The sequence below is a fragment of the Anomalospiza imberbis genome, chromosome 2 (genome assembly GCF_031753505.1).
Source record: "Anomalospiza imberbis isolate Cuckoo-Finch-1a 21T00152 chromosome 2, ASM3175350v1, whole genome shotgun sequence".
Classification (NCBI taxonomy): domain Eukaryota; kingdom Metazoa; phylum Chordata; class Aves; order Passeriformes; family Viduidae; genus Anomalospiza; species Anomalospiza imberbis.
The window spans coordinates 19,826,574-19,833,524 of record NC_089682.1 but is presented as its reverse complement, the minus strand read 5'-3'; the positions used below and the strand labels follow the sequence as shown (position 1 = coordinate 19,833,524).

The window sequence follows — 6,951 nt, the reverse complement described above, 5'->3', positions numbered from 1 at the left end:
CTGCCACACAGCATCTACACTGCCAGTCACAAACCAAGGCAAAGGGAAACCATTGCCCTGATGCCTCAGGTTTTAGCTTTTATATTTTTCAGATTCTGCACTGTTTTGGTGTGAAGATCTGTGCTTCATATTAGGGAATAGTAAGCTCTCTTCACAGAGTCGGTAGACATAACAGTTCCTTTCCTTGCTTGGGACCAGGGACAAAGGATCCAAATCTCAGGCCCAAGAGCATAATCAACGGTGGACTGAAGGAAGGAAAACAAGAAGGATGGGACTTTATAAGCTGAGGCTAGAATTGGACAATTAACTCCAATATGCTAATGGACCAGAACTTATAAAAGTGTGAGGCCCCGTGACCAGTCGTCCATTTTGTGGCCATTGTGGGTTCATCTTGGATGTAGCCCTGGCTGAGCTCTTGTGCTGCCCAAGGTGTATCCATTAAAGCCGTTAATAAATACCTACTTTATTCTTTAACTCTGTCTAGCCTCTGTTCTTGGTCAGCCTTCTCAAGGCTTCACCCTGCCAAGCTAATTGTTCTCTCAAGCAGCATTTAACACCTGGTGTAGTATGCTGGGATGGGGAGTAATGAAGCTTAAACTCACTTGTCAAGGCAGCTCTCAGGTACGTTGTTGCACATGGCACAAGAATCAGCTCTGTGTACATGGAGGCCACCTTACCCTATAGCAGCATTTTCTGTAATCAGATTCCTGCCATAGGGAATGTCTTCCCAGATCCATAATACAGCTGCCTCCACTTCTGAGCTATGGGCTGTTGCTGTATTTGAAGTCAGCACTTCCAGGGCTTGGTTTAGCTGAGCTATTTTAGGCATCTGCTTTAGGAATTATGCCCTCTAAGTGCCTACTTTTCCCTGGGGACTGTAAAGTGAATATTGATCGTTGGCAGACACTTTGTCAGCTGATTCCCACCTCTAGATATTTATTTTTCCGTAAAATTTGGCATCACCTTACCAACTACGGCAAGTAGTCAGACAGTAGGAAAGTAGCAGATCTGTCAGTGGAGGAATAGAAGTAAATCATCAAATAACCTCTAACCAGTCATCTTCACTGCCAGGATCCCTGGAGACATTATGTGCAATAAAGAAAGTTTAGCTATTTGTTCTTGTAACTAAATATAATCACATCTGTAAGTATTTGGTGGGTAGAAGCTGGCTGGTTAGATTACTTTTTAGTTTTTTAATTTTTTTTTGTTTAACTTCACAGGAGTGCTGACTGTTCTAACTCTTTTTAATATAGAGAAACAGCAAGCTAATATATTTTTTCTTGTTTTTTCTTTTTCAATGCCCTCTTGAAACACACTGCACTCTTCTAAGTCAGAAACTAACAAGTCTGTGAATGTTGTTTCAGACCCATATTTTGACCAATTCTAAAAGGAATTAGACCTGCATAAACAATTTAAAATAATTTCTCTGTTAAAAAAATCTACAGACTATGGCACAAACATGTTGGCCCAACCCATGTTAATCACAAAGGTGAGGAATAAATGCTCAATTAATGGCAGATACACAAAAAGAAGTTTAATTAAATCTAACTGTTAAGAAACTTAGTCTGTGAGGTGATCTATAGCTAGGAAAATGTAGTCACTGTCCTTGGGGTTCTATTATCCTGGCAACAACATCTACTTTTTTCCTTTCCTATTTCCTCTGTTTCTTAAACACCTCTTGTTACTCTCTCTTCCAGTAATATTGAAGGTGTAATTGAAGGAAGAAGTGGATAAAATTGTTCAGCCCATTATGGAAAATGCTACAGTATATTTTTTAATGAATTTGGAAATACTACCAGTTGTGTCTAAAAATTGAAAGTAGTACTATTTTGTTTACAATCCAGGAGTTTTGAGTTTAAAATAGTGTTAGAATGACACCCTTCATGAAACCAAAAAACAATTTTGTTTACTTTGTGAACTCATAGGTCAAGGAAAATGAGAGAGTTTAAAGAAGTATCTCTTTTTTATAGCCTAGAGAGCCAGAACATTTCAAGTGCTTAGAAATCTCTGTAAGCAAGACCAGAAATCTCTGTGAGAAGAGAGGGCGACTTTCATTCCCTGAAAATTTCACTTTTCTATACTGGAGTATAAGCTATCTGCATGCTTTGTCTCCAAACTTGATTGAAAAAAACTGACAGGACCTGTTGTGACTTGAGACATACACTCCAAAGAGAAACATCAGAATTTACATAGAATATTTAAATACTGATTTCATTTTGCATAAAAAAATTTATTCCAGTGTTGAAGTAATTAAATGTACTTCAGTTAACACACTACAAAATGATACTGAGTAACACTTGCCCTTCTTTAAGAAGCCATGTTTCAATGGCCTTTCTCCTCCCGTTCAGAAGGCTTGAAGGTGACTTGCACTTTAAAAAAGAATAAAAAATATTACTCATTCCTCATGGTGTTGAAAGTCTGAAATAGGAAGGATACTAATAGGAGGTACTTTGACATTTTCATCGGTCATAGGCTTAGAAGAAGCTACGTCTAGGTACTTAGACCAGTACCTATAGATTTATATATAAAACAATATTTGGGGTCATTCAGTAATGAAGAAATGATACCGTTATATTGGAAAGAAGGTATTTTAGAGCAGACAGGGAGTCAAAGCTTTAGCTGTTTATGTTTATTGAGTGCTACTACTTATAATAATTTCATAAAGTTTGCAATATTAACAGTTATCTCAAATGAAGTTCCAGATCAGTTAAATCTGCTCCGTGCATTTTCTCCACCCTTGACTTCTTTACCTGAGCAAGTGTATGTAATGCCTGTGTCCAGCAAAATCCACAGCAGACTTCTAAAAAGTGAAAATCAGCAGGACAGTCAACCATCAATATTTGAAAATGTTTGCTTGTATCGGGATTATATAAAATATACTTCAGTTGATGTTCAGACCACAAGAAAACTTTTCACTTTACTGTGCTCTCTCCCAGGTCTATAACATCTCCAACACATGCAAGAAGGGGTTTCCAACACCCTTTCTTTAATCTTTTTCCCAGTACAAGCAGTATGTAGCTTTCTCCTGAGCAGCCTCAGTACAACAGCCCAAATGGTTTCAGCAGTGATGTGCTCTCTCACCAGCTGGAGCTGCTGTTTGTCTGTGTGGGTGGGGATGTGTATATAAGCTCAAGATTCTCATTGATCCTTGGTGGAAAGGCAGATCCTTACCCTTACCTTTTCATATATCTGCAACATATTTCTGGCTTGCAAGAAACTGGAAGAACCAGTCACCCATTACTGCTGGGTGGGAGTGCTGGTAGGTGGAGGGACCCCAGCTGTTTGTTTGTTGAGAGGCTAATGAACTGTTTGGAAAGGAGGTGATACTGCTGGCATTGGCTTCATCTCTGCAGGGGTTCAGCTGGCACATATATGATACATTATGGTTTCCTGTAGAAGCTAAAAAAATACATCTAAAATTAAAAAATTAGCAGGGGGAGCATCTTTTTTGCATATGAATAGCAGCTGCAATGGGGAAATTTTGCACTAGAGTCACAGGTTGCACAATGCCTTTTTTTGAAAGTTAGATGGATTAAACTGAAAAAACTTTCCAATATTCATCTTATTTACATATTAAATGACTCCTTGGCTCAACCCACCTTGTCATATTTTCTCCCAAGCTATGGAAGTAAAAGATTATTAAGCTCAACCACTGTTCAGGCTTTGTCCCAGGACAATGCCTTCAGGAAAGCTGGGAGAAGACAGAACTTTCTCTGCTTTCAGAGAATGGTGATGCTAACATGCAAGCAAAAGAAGAGTGTTACAGTGTTTTGTAGTTATTTATGTAGAGAAGGCAGATTTTGAGATGTAATTCCACTGTTAAAACCCAGGGGAGACAATTCAGGTAGTAAACTGTGTTGTCTCTATAATCATCCACAGTGTAATTTCCTTGAGGTCTCTGTGTTCCTGCAGTAGGTTGTGCATATATTTACAAACTGTGTGCCTGATTTTTTTCATTCTTGCAAGTATGAGATACATGATACATGTGACAAGCCAGCTCATTAGCATGACAGCAAAGTGCCCCAGTGTGTTTGATACTACAGTTTTAAGACATAGGTGACAGTAAGGTGCTAGAAAATAGGTAACAAACTAATAATGTTCTGCTTTTTATTTTGGACAGTGAGGACTTTAGAGCTAGTTAGAAATTTTTCTTTTTTTTTTTTTTTCTTCTAGTTTCTGTGGTTCTGTGGTATGAAGTATGCATCCCTTGGAATTCTTCTTCAGAAACATGTCAGCTTGAGGTTTCTTCTATTTCCAGCGAACAAGAAGATAATTGAAACCCTTCCTGAGTTACAGCTATGTTTCCTGCTGGAGACAGTGACAGATCCAGCAAAGCAGAGAGAACACTGAAATGCAAAAGAGCATTTGCTGTGTTATTCCCTTCATACTTTTAACATATACAGCAATTCCCTGGACAAGACCACAGGTCTTTATTTCTCTGCAGCCTGTCAAAGTGCCAAAGCTATCAGTCTACAACACAGCACACCAGCCTAGCTGCTGTGGGGCAAGGAGGGATGCAGATCCAATGGCCATTCATCACCTGGTTTCTCTGCTGAAAGGCATTACAGTTACCTGCCTGTTGTAGCAGGGCGTTGATTTGTGCCAGGAACACCTGCCTGGGATGAGTGATGTGGTTATCCCCACTGTGGGGATTGTCTGGCTTTCCAGCTGCTTCTCTGAGAACCTGGGATCTTCTCTACTTAGTCCCTTTATGGTGGGACCTTCATTTCCCCTTATATCTGCACCCATAGACTAGGTGAATACAAAGTAAAGCCCACCTGTGAGACATGGCAGCTACAGAAATCTGATGTTACCCTGGGGTATAATAGGTTTTTGTCTGATGTGATGAGACACTCAGACTATGATGGTAGCAACTAGCTGGGCTGTATTTTGTTTCTTCATTGAAAATGGAAATGTTTATATTTCTAAGAAACAAAAAAATTCCACTTAAAGAAAAAAAATATATTGGAAAGTGTTTCTCAGTCTCCAGATGGACTCTTCTGTCAGCAGCTGCTGGGTAGGGAATACAGAGCTGTCAAATCTGTATCCATGTTATGCCCATTGTACACTCCTCTGAAAAGGAATCTGTTGGCAAGCAGCAGCACAAATTTGCTGCCCCTGGGGTGCCCAGCAGAGAGCAGGACAGCCAGAGCAGCAGTGCTGTGCTGAACAGGAGTGGGACTCTGTGAGAGCTGGCATGGTGTGGTTGAGCTCAGCAAGGAGCTTGCACAGCCTGTCCTTGGATGTAGGATGTATCTCTTATGTGATTGGACCCCCATATTTTTATAAGGGTTGAATGTGTAAATGTTAAACCAACGCAAATTATGAAAATTCTACCTTTGAGTTCTCTACCAAATTCATGCACAGGCTATCCTAAACACATGTAAGATTTCTCTATGATTGCAACATACAAAATACTGATCACTGTATTTTACATGATGATAAAAATGCACTTTTTTTCCCCCAATTTGATATTGAAAATGAAAGATCATCTGAGCATCATATTGTTTCTGTCTTACACTGGAATTATATTCAAATATTCATGAACAAATAAAGCATCCTTATTCAATTCTTTAAGCTGTATTGAGCTTTTTACAAAATGATTCAAGATCTTGTAATGCTTCTTTTATGTTTACCATTCAGAAATTCTCATGAAATAAAAACAAAGAAAAAGAATATTGCCAAATTACTTGGATACTTTTACAATAATAAAGACTGTACTCTGCTATGAGCTAGGAAGATGGGATGTAGCTTTCACAGTCTCAGACTAAACACTGAGTCCCTCTTTTTGGCTTCTGTTTAAAAACTCTAATTGATTGGAAGATAAAGATGGAAAGAAAAGATTTCATAATTTAACACATCATTGTAAAATCAGCTACTGTCTTTTGATTACAAATATAGCACTTGCATTTCCTAAATGTATGTTCTTTTTAGCATAAGTTGTGTTACTAAATGCATAGCCTAATGTGTAGGGATGTGAGCGAATAATACACTAGGAGCAAATTTGAAAACATAACATAAAAAGTAAAAGAGGGAGACAGGCCTGCACATAACTTATATTTTCAAAAATGTATTCCAATTTTTTTTCCATAAAATAGATGGGGGAAGAGAATGGCAAATTTTCTTTACATTGTCTTCCAAAAATAAGAAAATAGTTGGAGCTTTTTCTGACTGTAATGAAGCAACTTGGTGGTGGAAATAGAGAAGGGAAGCATCAGCTGGTTTTAAGAAACTTATTGCTCTCAGTTCAGACAGTGTCTGAACACTAATGAAGTCACTTCCTGACAGGAAATATTTAGCCAGGAAAACCTCTGTGGGAATCACCCAGTCACTAACAGGACAGTTATACTTGTCCACAGCAGAAGCAAGACAGTGCTTTGCGTGATGAGCAAGTGCAGAAACACCATTTCTGTATTTTAGAATTACAGGCCAACAATTACAGACCATATTAGAGTGAGGTGAGAGATTAAATAGTCCTTAGTACCAGTAAATGCAGTCTCAGGACTAGGATTTAATTCTCATAATTTGTCTTTGTAGTCCAGTTTTTAGTCCTGTAGGACCACACATTTGGTAAATATGAAGCAGAACTGCTTTCTTGGGGATGTCTACCTTTAACCAAGTTGACTCAGGTGTGCAAAGTGTGCATCAAGCAATATCTAGATAAGCTTCTCAGTTGCCAGGATTTTTGGTGGACTCTGCAATCCATGCATTTGATAGTGTCATAATGCCTTCATATTTGCATACTGCTAGCTAGATATTCCTGCTGAAACAGCTGTAAGTGACAAACTGTCATCATTGTGACTTCAATACGTACTGTTTCCAGCCTGTCCTTTGTAGTATCCCCATTTTATTGACATGGTAGCTCATAGTTCACACTTTCAAACACATATCAGGTAGATAATACATCAGCCTACTTGTACACTTCAAAAAGCAGCAATGTTCCCATGGAGT

At 38.6% G+C, this 6,951-nt stretch overlaps 1 long non-coding RNA gene across 1 annotated transcript; it reads right to left on the bottom strand.

The window, feature by feature from the left end:
• Positions 1–4,145: 4,145 nt before the first annotated feature.
• On the bottom strand, positions 4,146–6,648 carry LOC137465784 (uncharacterized). The gene is made up of 2 exons (XR_010994834.1): positions 6,610–6,648; positions 4,146–4,346 (listed from the first exon to the last, which is right to left on the bottom strand). It is a non-coding gene; the product is annotated as an uncharacterized lncRNA (long non-coding RNA).
• Positions 6,649–6,951: the final 303 nt, after the last annotated feature.